The sequence below is a fragment of the Pezoporus occidentalis genome, unplaced genomic scaffold (genome assembly GCF_034315485.1).
Source record: "Pezoporus occidentalis ecotype Australia unplaced genomic scaffold, CSIRO_AGI_Poc_V1 ctg43, whole genome shotgun sequence".
In the NCBI taxonomy this organism is placed as follows: domain Eukaryota; kingdom Metazoa; phylum Chordata; class Aves; order Psittaciformes; family Psittacidae; genus Pezoporus; species Pezoporus occidentalis.
In genome coordinates, this window is record NW_026915758.1 from 225,921 (window position 1) to 241,255 (window position 15,335).

The 15,335-nt window shown below is 45.6% G+C and overlaps 1 protein-coding gene across 5 annotated transcripts in view; it reads right to left on the bottom strand.

Annotated features, from left to right (window-relative positions):
- HPCAL1 (hippocalcin like 1) overlaps positions 1 to 15,335 on the bottom strand; it is an 85,792-nt gene that overhangs the window by 19,256 nt on the left and 51,201 nt on the right. The window contains exon 1 of one of the 5 annotated variants that reach the window (XM_062634513.1): positions 8,938 to 9,035. The exons of the other annotated variants lie outside the window; for them this stretch is intronic. The gene's annotated coding sequence lies outside the window, so the exon portion shown is untranslated. Of the gene's footprint in view, positions 1 to 8,937; positions 9,036 to 15,335 lie in introns of those variants that run through there. 5 annotated transcript variants of the gene reach the window in all.

Sequence of the window (15,335 nt, forward strand, 5' to 3'; positions counted from 1 at the left end):
AATAACCCTCCTTCAAGCTCTGCTGAAAACCAAAAGGGTTGCTGCTAGAAGAAAGTCCTATCTGGCCAAGACCCAGATGAAGGCTGCTGGGGGTCTCCCATGGGATGCAGCTGCTCCGCCGCAGCAGTTCTCAATGCATTGGTGGGAAGGGGAAGGCTGAGCTGCCCACAGTCCCATTGTGACCAGCACCATCCAGATAAAAAAGGCCTGTGGAAAGCCTGGGACAGAGCTTCCAGCTCCCCCACCAAAAGTGCAGAGCTAGGATTGCCTGCTGAGAACATCCTCTGCTGAAAAAGGAAAATCTGGAAGCTACATTTACACTTGCAATGCCACCTCATCACACTATTTCTCAGCCCCATTTACCTTTTAGCCCTTTCTCATATGGCCTACAGGGCTTCAGTAGACCCTTTATTCTAATGGATGGAGACACTCAACCTGTTCCGTTCATCCATCCTGGCTCTTTGCCTCCCTGCCCACCTCAGTGGCCACACCAGACCTTCCTCCATTGCCTCCCTCCTGCCTCTTGCATAGTCCCATATATAGATCATGAACACTGGAGCCAGGACAACATGTATGTTGGACAACAGTACTGATAAGCAAATACTGGCATTGACCAAAACATACCCACTCCTAATGAATACTGATGGGAAATTACTTTGCTTGAATTTAACAGAATCAGACCCTAAATACAGTAATACGTAATTGCAGATCATCCAGAGCTTTCCTCTGTACAGTCCTACACCAGTTATCTGTCCATTTTAATGTACATATTCTGTTTTCACGCCTATCACCTGTCCTCTTCTCCATCCTGAGCATCAGACCATGGCAGAAAGCTGTTTGTTGTCTTTCAACCTATCCTTAGTGTGCTGGAGCAATCACTGCCTATTAACTCAATCATAGGATCTTGTGCTGTGCCAAAGTTGCTTAAATCTATGTATCAGGTATTTTCAATGAGGTGGAAGATTTAATAGGGGAAAATAAGGGAGAGAAGGAAGGCTAGACAGATAAAGAAGCCATGTGGAAAAAATATACTTCAAATTATATTCTCAAAACAAAAATGAAGATATAGTCAGGTCAGAAATAACCAAGTTGAGCACATATTTCTGCTACGGTCTCTGTTAAGAAAAGGCATTGCTTTGAAATGGGATTGAATAAACAAACTTAACCTTCCTGGAGGAAAAAATTAGCTCATGAATGGCTTTGCACAAAGCAATTACCCACTGGTTTGGAACAGACGTCTGGTTTTGACCTGGTGAGATAGCCATCGAAACTGCTTTGTCCAAAACTGGGAGAGATAAAGTTATCAACTCCTCCCCCATTTTTCAGGGAGCAAAAGTCAGAACTATTTCTCATAGCAATTATCTGCCAGGTTCTGCCAGATAGGGTTCACTGGACAACAAAATGCGCTTAGTAAATGTACTGTCATTATAAAACTCCTGGGTTTTCTCCACTAATTCATATTACGGCAGTACAGTGAGCACCCAGCTGAGAAGGCAGCTTTGTTTGGCTGAAATTAGCCAAAGTGCAATAAAAAACAGCCTGTGGCAACACCAAATTTGCAGTCAGAAGTGAGAGGGGCAGACCTGCTTGAGTGCCAGCCCCAGAGAGGTGGCTTACTCACCATGGGCAGGCAGCAAAGCAAACACTTAGTGCCTCTGTTCCTCCAAATTAGGTTTGTCTATTATAGGTTATTTCTCTTTTTCTTGTTGCTTCCAAGCCATCTCGATATCCTATAAGCTTCCATTACTCAGTTTTGTCCTAATGGTTTCCATACAGAGCTATGCCAGAATGGATGTATCTCAATATACTTGCACTTTGATGTACTCACTGTTTTCAATATTCCTGAAGATGAACTGCTCCTCTTGGAAACACCATGTTTGGGCTCTTGATATGGCAGATGCAGCATCACTCACTGACTTTCTTCCTGAGTTTCATCCAAAAAGCCAGCCAGGCTTTGTTCCTACCATCCCAGTCACGGGCTCTACATGCTCTACCAGCTCAAAATCATCTTAACTTCCAGCCCAATTGTATTCAGTGCTGGTGATCATATCTGCTCTGCTACCTATACCATCTTCTCTCAATCTTCCCAACATTCCCACATCAGCCTTGGCTTTCCTGGCTTAACTGACCGGACTCTTCTTGCCCCCTTTGAGACACACGTTTTCCTTTCCCTATGCCATAGAAATCCTCCTCTGCTCTTAGTGCAGTGACAGCCTTCTGACTCCTGACCACCAGGACTGCATGTGCCATCCTGAACAAGTCTCACCTTAACACCAAGTTTCCTTATCTGCACTGGGAACTCATCCAAGAAGGGGATTTGTCTTTTCACCTTAGTGCGCTGGGTCAATCTGTGTTCAGCTCTGTCTGGGCTCTTCTCCACATTTTGAGATGAGCAGCTTCTACCCCATTCAGAGATGTACTGCCTGTGCATTTCATGCCTTTTCTGTCACTACCCCCGGGGTTACCCAGCTCTCTCAGAACCATGTTCTGATATTCCTCCATATTAATCACAAATGGCAGTGTTGTGGTTTTAGGCTTCTGTGATTTGTGCCTTCCCAAATGAGGAGCTTCAAAACCCATCCACTGAAAAGGTCTAATGAAAGTGATGTAAAAGCTCAGTGGAAAAACAGTGTTAAGAAGTAAGTGATCTGACACGTTTCTGGAACATCTCCACATGTAAAACCTAGTGGTGCAAGTCACACAATGACCTTCCAGTTTCTTCTCCAGCTGTGAGAGGAGACGGAGAAAGATCACTTCTACTGTTCATCCAGTGTGAGAACAGGGAATAATGGTGTATTTGTTTCATAAACAAAACAGCAGGCTTGTACAAAACCAAACCAATCTAACCACAGCCTTAACTAGAAGAGACAACAATCACTCTCTATTTGCTATTCAACAGGATCTGTGTATTAGAAAACATTTCAGCAAGTGCAGCTTCCCACACACATATATTTCTATTTTACCTAAAATTAAGGTCTTTTTACTCCGAAAGGGGTAGTTTAAAATCTCACACATCAGAGAAACAGCTGTAACAAACACAGAAGTCCATTAGGCAGTTTGCTCTGAAAATAAAATAAAAACACCCACCTTAACTAGAGCAGTGAAAAAAGGACTGAAAATACCTGAGTGCCATGAACAGGTTGCAGCCCCCCTGGAGCATGAGTCTCAGTATCTGCCACAGGAGCAGGTGAAGCAAATCAGCAAACACATGTTCACACATGCTTACAGACACATGGGGCTTACAGTCAATGAGAGATTTGCCACTGAGAAGAATACTATTTTTTGGTGACATCTGAAGAAGTGTGCCCTTTGCTGCTTTAGCAGACCATGGGTGGGACCATGGTCATCTGGCACAACTCCTCCCCTAGCTCCAAGCAGTGCTCTCACTGGAGCAACACAGCATGACTCTCTGCAAACCAGGAAGGCGCCCTGGATTGGGTCATTGTGCAAGCAAATGGATGGGGAAAAACCATGCAAAAATACCACAAGTTTGCCCAAACTTCAGGCTACGCCATAAGGGTGTTTGGCTGTACGCTGAGGCATGCAGGTAGCTTTGGCCAAGCACAAGCCTGCTCAGCCAGGCACTTGCTCCGACGGCCCACAGCTGCCAACACATCAGTTGTGAAAAAGCCTCAAACCCCTGCATGTCTCAGCACGCCACTGAAAAAATCTGCTTCATCTCCCAGAATGACTTTTCCTATAGAAAGTGACTGTTTCTTGACTGAAACTGCTCTTTCCAGCAGGGAGGGGAGCTGCGGCCGCACATTTCTCCAGGCTGCACCAGCAAACCATGGGGCTGCCAGGAGCACTGCAGGCAGAGCTTAGGGAGCTCTGCAACAAAACAGCACCACTCTCTACACACAAATAACTCCACTAAAACACACCCAATTTCTTGATGCTGCTATTGCAGGCATGGAAATAGGGGTGCCTGCAGCTCTTCCACAGAAAACCACGTCATGCACACGCTCTAGCCTGCGCTACGTTTAACAGGAGCAGCCTGGTTTCACTTATTCATACAAGCAGTGGAAGCTGCTTTGCTAAAAGCACATCATCTTAGGTGGTATGCGTTAAAGTTGACTAGTGGCAAAGCTACTGCTCCAGCTCCGATACGGGATCGCATCTGCCAGCAGCTGCCCCAGCCCAAAAGCAGGAAGCTGGAGCTCTCCTGCTGCAATGCAGAGAAAGTGGCCTCTGCTGTGCCAGGCACCATACAGAGGGCTAAAAAAAGCCTTTCTCTGTGCCAAAAAAAGTGGGTAATCTAAGTGGAAAGACAGGTGATGGGAATTCCCTGCTTTGACAAGCAGCCGGCTGGAGAAACACATCTTGCAGCAGCAAACATCCCCCTACATCGACAAGGTGGAGAGTCCCCTCAAACCAGTACTGGGCAGGTCTAAGGACAGAGGCTGGGAATAAAGAAGAGCTACTTGATAAGTGGCAACACTTTGAAAGCCTAAGATAACAATCTGCTTCCTCTCCTTCAAAAGGTTATGCACCTCTTTCTACCGTTGCCTCCCAGTCCATAAACATCATTAAAACTCACCCTGACTGAAATACTAGATGCCTCATGTCTTGAACTTGAAGAACATTTTTTTTCCACTCAGACACAGGAATTTTGCTTGCCTTCATCAAGCAGCAGTGCCAACAGTTGTTCAAGTACAGTATGAATATCAGCCTTTGCCAGCAAACAAATGCAGATTTTGGCACCAGATCTCACAGGAATAATCACAGAATGGTTTGGGTTGGAAGGAACCTTACAGATCACCTAGTTCCAGCCCTCCTGCCGTGGGCAGGGACAACTTCCAGTAGGCCCCATCCAACCTGGCCTTGAACACTGCCAGGGATGGGGCAGCCACAGCTTCTCTGGGCAACTTGTGCCAGCATCTCACCACCCTCACAGTAAAGAGCTCCTTCCTAATCTAAACCTACCCTCTTTCAGTTTAAAGCCATTCTCTGTGTCTTGTCACTACAGGCCCTTGTAAAAAGCCACTCTCCAGATTTCTTGTAGCCCCCCTTTAGGCACTGGAAGCTGCTGTAAGGTCTCCCTGAAGCCTTCTCTTCTCCGGCTTGAACAGGCCCAACTCTCTCAGCCTATCTCCACAGGAGAGGCGCTCCAGCCCTCTGACCATCTTAGTGACCTCCCCTGGAATTGCTCTGACAGGTCCAGGTCTTTCCTGTGCTGGAGACCCCCGAGTCGAATGCAGTGCTGCAGGTGGGGTCTCACAAGAGTGGAGAAGAGGGGGAGAATCGAGCTGCTGGCCACGCTTTCTGGGCTGCAAGTGCATGTTGCTGCTTCATGTCCAGTATTTTGTCCACCCATACTCCCAAGTCCTCTGTTCCTTCATTCCCCAGCCTATATTGATACTGGGGCCCCCAGGTGCAGAACCTTTCACTTGGCCGTGTTGAACTTCACAAGGTTCACATGGACCCACTCCTCCTGTGGAGCCTGTCAAGCTCCCTGTGTATGAGATCCTTTCTTCTTTCAAATGTTATCAACTGCACCACTCAGCTCAGTGTCATGTGCAAAGTGGCTGAGGGAGCACCCAATCCCACTCTCTCCGGCATTAATAGGTTAAAATACACAACAAAACCTCACAAGAAAAAGTTCAGACCAGAGCAGACCAAGCAATCCCACATGTGGGACTAAAGAATATATGCACAGCTAAGATGGACCACTCTTTCTAGAAACTTCATTTCCATGCTTTATTTATTTGTATTTAACAAACTAAAACCCTAAGTGCCAACCTGAAGGCTCAGTGACAACCCATACTAAACAAATTAGCTACTCAGTTCATTAAAACACTTGATAGCTGCTTTACTTCCTTCTGTTTATGCTCTACTAATCCCTACACTTCTCTGTGTCTGATAATTACAGAAAAAAACATCCATTTCACTTTCTGTTTCTGACCAGAGAAAGCATAATGAGCACACGGGCTACTGGGATTTTTTAAATGAGAAGTATTATTCTCCATATACTTTCAGTAAATAATCCCAGTGTGCTTAGGTATGAAACAGATCTGCAAAATTAAATAGGCAAGAATGTAAACTTAAGAGTCTCTGCTTTGAAATACTCCCAGCCTCACCTAAGGAGCGACCCGGCTGGAAAGTTATTTATCGAAACAAAGAGGCCAAGTGATGCAGGAGCTCCAAAGACACGGCAAGGAGAGCAGGGAAGGTAATGCCTAAGTCAGTTATGCAAGTGGGGAAGCGCAGGGTGAAAGGACGGAAGGACTCTGTGGACTGCACAGCAGTCAGCCTCGAAAAGCTCATAAAGAGCTTTGGCAGGAACTGGCCACACCAGTGATGGTGAAGCCAGGCTCCAGCACCACTGGCTGTGGGACCCCACATCTGGCACCCCAAGTAGCAGGGCAAAGCTCCTGGTGGTTTGCTGCGAAGCTCTGTGCTTGCTGGGCACGTGCATGGAGCCTGCGGGATGCTGGGGAAAACAACAAAAGGGCTTTGATGCTTTCTCTGCCATCTATCCTGGGTTTTAATGCTGTTTGGTTTGTTGGGGTGGGTTTTTCTGAATTTGCTGCTGAAGTGCCCACAAACAATGAGGCTATTGAGCATTTACTACAGCGTGAGATTAGTTTGGGTTTCAGTTTCTGCTGAGCCAGCTCATTTCCTTCCACATTCTTACAGGAACAGATGCTAAAATACAAATGGGCATTCATCATCATAAAAGCAGAAAAGGGAAAATTCTCATAACAGCAGTTAAAATTATTCTTTTTTCATGGCTTTAGCCAGAACCATTCAACAGCTTGCTCCTCCATCTAATTATATCACATTAAAGAGGCAAGGAGCTATTATTTTGTCTTTAATAACAAAAAAACCTCCACACACCTCAAAATACCAAAAACGCCAACCAACCAACAACAAAACTGGCTAAACTGGACAGATCAAAAGAAGTCTTCAGAGGAGCTAAATATAAAAATTGTTTTTGTCCCTTTCCATCACGCATGACTGTGGTGCTGCCTTCAGACACTGAATTTAATTGCTGCAGCAATTAGTCACAAAATTCACAGCAAGTTGAAACTGCCAGATACACCAAAGAGCATCCCTGCACTACAGCCAGGTCTTCCCCCACAGAGGAAAACCAACCAGGTGAATAACCCACAGTTAATAAAAAGCAGCTAGCCATCCCTGGGCTGGGACATAAGCAAGAACAAGGCCAACAGCCTCGTGCCTCCACTCAAGTCAGTGCAGGAGCATCCCTTCCCCCCTTCCTCAGGCACTTTGGTACCCAGGGGTCACAGCCCAGAGCATCCCCACAGGGCAATGTAGCAGAGACAGAGCCACCAGTGCTTGGACTTTATTTGGGGGAAAAAAGGCAGAAAGAAACCACACTGTGACGCTCATCAGAGCCCTGCTTCACCACATCAGCCACATTTTTCCTTCCACCCACAATTATTCCCTTCACAATTACTTGTGTGCAACTGCCTACAGTCTTCTGGAAACTAAATGGCATCTACCAACTTTACCCCTCCTCAGAAAAGCCCCAAGTATGGCAAAACGCTCCCCCTGGCAGCTCTGCTATTCTAGATGCTTTGCCAGTTGGATGGGCAATCTGCAATGCCTCCACACCCTTTTTAAAGTACCTTTCACATACAGATGTAATATTCATCATCCACTAATGTTTTTAAAACACCAGATGCTTCTCATCTGCTGCCCCAGGTGGGCAACCCACCACTTGGCAAACCCGTAACTCCCTGGTGACCACAAGCACCACCTCCTCTGGGCTGGCAGAAAAATACTTTAATACAGGTCAGAAAATCAAGACCATGAAGGGCTGAAGGCACCAATTCTCCCATGAGGCTGCTATGTGAGCTAACAAGCTATGATGTATACAATGTAAATATATAGACGATACACAGGTTGGTAGGACTGATGACAAGAAATCACTGGTAAGACCTAGGAGGACTTCCAGAGAAAGCTTTCCACACCATAAACTTCTGGATTAAGACTAGTGAGGTAGGTTCGTGGAGGTAGAAATCAGGTCCATGGAGGTAAAACTAAGGTTCATCAAGGCTCATGGAATAAAATGAATTTAGCTCATACAGAGAAGAAAGTAAAACTCCCTGCTGTCAACTCAGGCCAGAAAAAGGCTCTGCAATATCTTACTGACCGTGAGGGGAGTTTCAATCCTGCCTTAAAGAGCAGAGAAAATGACACAACTTCCTAAAACCTTTGTCAGCTTATTCATAAGCATTTTAGTATTACAAACATTTTAATCACCTGTGCATCCCCTGTACAGTATCATTAGTCTTTCTTAAAAACAAACAAATAAACAAAACCCCATATCAAAACCAGAAAAAAAAACAATATAGTAGGCAATGTCCTAGTATCCAACATCCCTAATGAAAAACAAAGCTACCAACACAGCTCTCGGTGAACACAACTTCCCTGCGGTTTCTCACTTCCCAGCTGCAGCTCTCCTGGCACCAGCTCAGCAACCACCCCAGCACTGCTCTACTCCTCCCTACCTGGAGAGCAAAGCCCTCCAAGAGCCAGTACAGCTGCCATTGCTCAGTGTCCTGATGACTCTCGAGCCAAGTTTCAGCGCAGATTATGCCACCATAACGCCATGCTGCTGCACTGGCATGAGAGGATACCTTATACATTTCTGATGGCTTCACTGATGCTCTTCTTGCTCAGCTGTTTCCCCCAGGGCAGCAGCTGGACCTCTAAGCTACTCTCTGGGATTCAGGGTTTAAAGCAATCACCTCCCTCATCACCAAAACAAATGCTTGGGCCTGATAGAGGACCTACATGATCACACCATGACATCTACTTACAGGCGCAGAGGACTTCATGCAGCCACCACCCCACCCATGACCGGCACCCAAAGGTGCCTACGTACCAATTGACAGCAGCATGTCCCCCTGCACCTGGAGAAAGACTGATCCCACCACCATCCCTGCTTCCCACCAGCTCCCTCACCTCGTCCCTCTGGCTGCCCCAGGCTCAGGAGGGAAGTCCTGGAGGCCAGGCCAGGCCGGCCACCCCATTGCTCCGGCTGCTCCACCACAGCCCTGCACAAATCAGGAAGCGGAGGAGAGCCGGCGTTTATTTTTAGATGCTTTTTTTTTCCCTTAAATACGACACAAAAACACATGCACAAACCACACGTTTGCTCTCACTCCGCCCAGTGATGGGCTTTACGTTTTACAGCCTGCCAAAACTCAGAAATTCCCTGGCAATAGTGGAGAAGAGACATCACCGTATCACCCCATATGTTTCCATTAGCACCTTCAGCATCCCCATACCTACATGGGCATAATTAGAGTCTATCAAACAATGAATTAAGTCTCTCCATGAAGCAGTCAAAGCCTGAAGTTTGCTCAGAGCAGGAACACACTCTTAGCACTGCTATGTTGCATTGCAGGTGGGGTGGCTCTGCTATCAGCTTGCCTCTTTTCCCCCCTTCCCAAAAAACAGTAAGAATCCAGACATCCAGGAGCACCAGCAGCTCACACCTCTAAAGTTTTGCTGCAGACATTTCAGAGAAAGAGAGCTAGCATAAGATTATTTGTCCCTTCCCATGAGTTCAAACACAGTTTTGAATCCCTGCTAACCAGGACTTGGCTGCTGTTTCTCTTCTCCAGCTCCTCAGAATCATAGAATCATAGAATCGTTAGGGTTGGAAAGTACCTTAAGACCATCTAGTTCCAATCCTGCTGTCATGGGCAAGGACACCTCACGCTAGACCATGTCGCCCAAGGCTTTGTCCAGCCTGGCCTTCAACACTGGCCTTGGACACTCTAACCCTAACCCTAACCCTGAACACTGTCAGGGATGGAGCATTTACCACTTCTCTGGGCAACCTGTTCCAGGGTCTCACCACCCTCACAGTAAAAAACTTATTTGTATCTTCGAGTGTTTCAGTTAAACAGCATACGCAATCTTAAGAGCCACCCCAAACTTTAGTTTCACAGGCCTCTTTTAGGGATGCCAGGATGGGGATGCGAGCAGCACCACGCTGCTGCCCAAACCACCCCACTGTGTGATGCAGGTAGCAGCATCCTGAATGCATCACCACAAAGGGCAAGGCTGTCCACAGCCTCTGCTCACCTTATGGCAAAAAGTTTCTCCTGCACTGTTAACAAAAAATTAAATCTTCTGTTGTGATAAAGAAAAAGAAGAGGCTATTGGTGAGAAGAGCCTCAGGCTTTTGCTGCACTGGAGACACATAACAATGATACAGCTGCAAGGCTGCAGGTATCATTAGTTACCTTGTCTGTGCCTTATCTGACGACATACAAAGCCCATTCAACACTCTCTGGTAACACATCAAGGTACCTGATGCCTAGATTAAGTATCTCTTTGCTTAAGAACTGAAAGTTATTTTGCACAGAGTTGATGGGGAAGTGCATTTGCTGGCCAAAGGGGAAGCCTTATGCTTGTATACCCATGCCCTGAAGGAGACTGTGGAAAGAAGCACCAGTGGGCTGAAAGGGGCTGCCAGTACCCCCTGAGGGCACAGAACCCCCGCACCAAACACAAATGAGCTCCCAAGGGAAAGGCATTTATGTGTCAAACCTCTCATTTCCAAACTCCAAAGAAGCCTACACACTTCTCCTGCAGCCTAATGGACTGTGTTTATTGCTGCATCCTTCACTTTATAGGTCAACATATACCAGAGAGCTAGCAATTCTCAGCTAATCAGATTTCCATGCAGACTGACAAATGGCTCCCAATGAGAACATAAAAACCCCATAAAATAAACAGTCCCTATAATCAACTTTCTCGATGTAATACAGTAAGTGTGCAGAAAACTCATAGGCCTTATTAACACACCTGACTGCACTGCACAGCAGCATCCTGGGGGCTGGGGGTGGTGGAGGGACCCCAGCCTAGGCCAGCTGCAGGAAGCAGCATGTTCCTGCTGGTCTTTGCTGTTTGTGCTCCACTAACGGTGTGTTATTGTAAAATTAAATTTGTAGTGATTCCGTGACATAGCATTAGTGTGCTCACCAAATGCCAAAGCCTAAAACCAGACTGTGAACACGCACTCACAAAGGAAGTCCTCACTCCACCACTTGATTACCCCAGACTGGACGCTTCTAATAGGAAAGTCCTTCCTACCTCCCCAGCCAGACCCTAAATCCATGAACTGACATCACCAGTGGGGCAGGTAAATCCTCCTTCCCACGAAGATCAAGCACATCTCCTTGTTATCCTGCCCCTGCAGCTCTGCCGCATTCGGTCCCTCCAAACTCCAGCTCCACTTTATCCCAAACTCACTCATCACCAAGAAGAGCTTGAGAAGTTTAATGACACCACTGACACACATATAGTACCCTTTCTCCCTCCCACTGCAGCACTTATGGTGATGGTGGGATGCTGCACACCCGAGAGTTAAACCACTGAACCCAGTGAGTGAGAAGGAGAAGAGATGCTGTACAGAGAAGCAGACAGAAAATCATGACCTCCTCCTCCATGATGCCCTCAGATGGCCTGAGAAGATGACCAGGATTTCCAGTTAAAACACTGGTGCTCTCAGAGGTCTGGCTCCCAAGCTGCTGAGCATATGAAAAGGATGGTGAATTTGCCAAGGTCCCTGATCAGGTGTGAAAGAAAAGCCCTGTGCACACAATACTCTCACTGCAGCTATAAATAGTCCTCTCTGAACCAAAGTTATACACACTGTATTGGACACCCCTGACTTAATAGGATTTGCCTGGTAGCCCAAACTACCTCTAGCTACTGCAGCGCAGCCTTGCTGAGCAATTTTCACAACACATGCACACCATGTGGTGCTGCAACTGGGGGGGGAGCAGAGAGATAATCGCATGTGTTTGGTGTCCTGGTCACACTAAGGCATGAGGGGACTGAAAAATTCCTAAAGGTTTGTAATGAATTTGCATGCACAACATGATGAGGAGAAAAATTCCAGGCTGTTTCAATGTAACAAGCTCATCTCACAGCGACATTTCAGAAGCTTCTGTTTTACTACAAATGCTGTTTCTTTTCCCTTTACAGTCATCCTTTTTTATAGTGGTAGAGTAAGACAAAAAACAATGCTCTAATAAAATATATATTACAATACCATTTATATAATGTCCAATAATGTTAAATATTAGATTGTTTTCCCATTCAAGTTTATCACATCATCTCACCTCCTGTAAGTAAACTAAACAAGTTCTCTCACTGAGTCAAAACTGTATTCAAACAGATATATAAAATAAGAATTTAAACACCCCTTATATCACTTTATTCCTCCTAAGTAAATTCCATCCTGTTTGGGTTACTGCCTGCAATTCTGAGATGCTGACCCAAGTACTGTTATAATCCTTTACTGTATCATTCCCCCTTTGCCTTTGTGGTGTTTCAGGGCCTGCTGGTGGTGTTGAGAATCAGGTCCAGGTTGTGCCTTGACACTTCATATACAAGATGTACTCCCTGCCCTGGGTCCTGAGGCTGGGCTGTGCTGCCAGGCCCATGCCTGCCTCACGCTCCACCATCTGCCTCCCAAAACTGAGCCCCTATTGCTTCCATCACCTGATAAAATATTCCAAAACCTGTCCACTCATCCGCTGTGGGAAAAACTGACACTTCCATCCCCAAAATGTCAAAGTGCCAAGGACTATTTAAACCAGAAGTGAGCAGCTAGACTCCTGACTGCATAGCCAACTTCCTCACTTTTCCCTACCATTGCAAGGGCTGAGAAATCACCAGGCTGAAACATCACCCCAGCACCTTGGGGCCTCAGCCAGAGACCAAAAGACCAGGAAGCAGCAAGACTTTATGTTGTTCGGATGCAGAACAGTAAGATGTCTTCTGCTACCTTATTACGTCATCCCCATCATCAGTACCTCACAGGCAACAATCTTCAGCAAGAATGAAGTAGTACTGTTTCATATTGCATATTCCCTACCAACCCCAGCTTCCTTCAAGTATTGCATCACCATAAGCAACACAGGAACCGTACAGCACAATTGTAAATGCTCATCCATGTGCTAAGTATTGCAGCTTACTGACCCTACTGACTCAGGACAAGCTCTCAGTCGTGTCTGCCACCCTGGGCACACTGTGGCTCAGGGCTTAGGGATGCAGTCTTTGTGCAGGACTTCTGTGTTTTTCTGGGATGCTGTTTGGCTATTGAGAGCACTGGGAATTTGTAACATAAGAAGAAGAAATTAAAGTTGAACTCAAACTGGTTCAATACATTCATTCTGAAACTAAAGTAGCAAAAAATGTGATGCATCATTTTTTCCTACCAGTCTTTAATGTTATGGCAAATGCAATAATGATGAAAAGGGTTAGCTCTGAGCTAACCTCACCTGTCTACACCCCATCTGCTTCTTCAGGATGTACCATGCACCACCATGGCAATGATATACATACTGTTTGTATGGCTATCTATGAAACTCAGGGACAAGTGATTGTAAAGAGACATGTAGTTTAAAATTTCATTAAAGAAATGGCTATAACACAATCACAAGTCACTCAATGCACTGGAGGCTGAATGTTGCTAAGGAAAATTATGAGCCTTCCCTGTAAATACCCTTATCTACCCACAACAGAGAAAGAGCCAGTAGCTTAACATCATCTTTATTCAACACATGTACTCGACCACAATAAGTTGATCACAATAATTCAAAACAAAGAAGCTAGCAAAATACAGTAAACCTCAATAAGCCAAGTGAAACAGGGCTAAAAGGCTCTACCAGCTATGCCTTGCACTTAGTTCCCTCCTAGGAAACCTGTAGGAGATGGAAGGACAATTTACTCCCCAAGAGCTTCTACACAGGATGGATGACAGACAGGCTCCTCCTTCTGCAAAACCAGTTTTCTTTATTATGCACAAGTGGGTAATTCAGCTCAAGGGGGAAAAAAAATAAAGGGCAGAGGGGAGGTAAGGAAAATATTTGAATGTTAGAACAAGCAAACTACTGAGCTAGAAAATCTAGATTAATTTAAGCATTCCTGCAAATCTGTAATAGACAAATGAATGGCTCCCATCTGGAAGTTCGGCAAATTAACTTGGATCCTGGTTAAGAAAACAGCACCAGAGCCTGCTTCCAGAAATGCAAATATCCAGTGCACATTTGCAATCCAATCACAGGCTAAAAATATAAGACAACTCAGAGAAATCTGATTTTATGTCTACCCTCTTAATAGGAAATAAAACAATCGCTCTCTGTAGACACAGCAATCTGGACTCATTCTTCCTGTTTGGAGAGATGCTGCAAGATGTCTTTGCATCATTAAAGTCTTTCAGCTGCTTCTGACTGCAAGGCCACAGCTCCCAGAATGGGAGCCTGACTTCTCCATCTCCTTTTCCATCTCATGCCCCTGGCTGCTCTACTGTACTGTCCTCAATTCTCTGTTTACAGCACTTTACTTGGTCCTTATCATTAAGAGCATTCTAGTTCCTTTTTCCCAGAGAGGCTCATCTTTGGCCTTCAGTAAGAGATTAAGTGCTCTTGCTCTCAGTTTGCAGACAGAGAACTCAGCCACAGGCATGAACAAGGCTCAGGACTAAACTTAGCCCAGAAGAAGGGGCTAGTGTCTCTGCCAGTGGAAGAAGTAAATTAGGAAGGCAGTTTGGAGCAGGAGCCTGTTTTAGATGCTCCCTGGTGGTGCTTACCTCCTTCTAGGCTAAAGAGAGAGCCTGGGGAGACCAGGATTAGCCTCTGTGCCTGGGGACTTTCTTTCAATGCTACAACAGGAAGGAAAAGCCATTACAAGTTAATGTCATCCATATGGTTCAAGAACTGACACTGCAAGGGAAGTTTTATGGTGTTCCACCACCAGAACGCATTCATGGAAAAAGGACATTTCTCTGTGGATGAGAGATGGCTTTCTGTGATCACAGCAGGCACAGCTGAGAATTTTAAACCAAAGGAAAAAAAAAAAAAGCTTTCTAGTGAAACGAAAACCAGGAAAATCAGTTAATTTCCACATCTGGTTTCAATAAACAGACAGGGAGATTGGTAAACATGGACAAAAAAAAAGCACATAATGTCATCCAAACTTAGGCGAACAAAGAGCATGTTAATAGCAGCAGTCAGATAGGACAGCAGATAATTAGCCAGAAATGCACACATAAGGAGTAAGAAGTAAGATCAAGGATTAACACACTTGATACTGGGAGCCAAGACAACACAGCAGGGAAGTCAGGAAGTGGAAGAAGAAACTCGGAAGGACGTCATCATGGCCAGCCTATGATGACGTCCCATAAGTGCTATGGGGTCAATGCTGCTTGGGAGGCCAGACAACGGCATGGGTTGTCCTACACTCTACAGAGTTTGGATGGAAATGCAGCGTAGATTGCAAGGTCCACAGCAAAACAAAAGTGCTAACAGGGTTTATCGTACTGTGGACTGTAACTT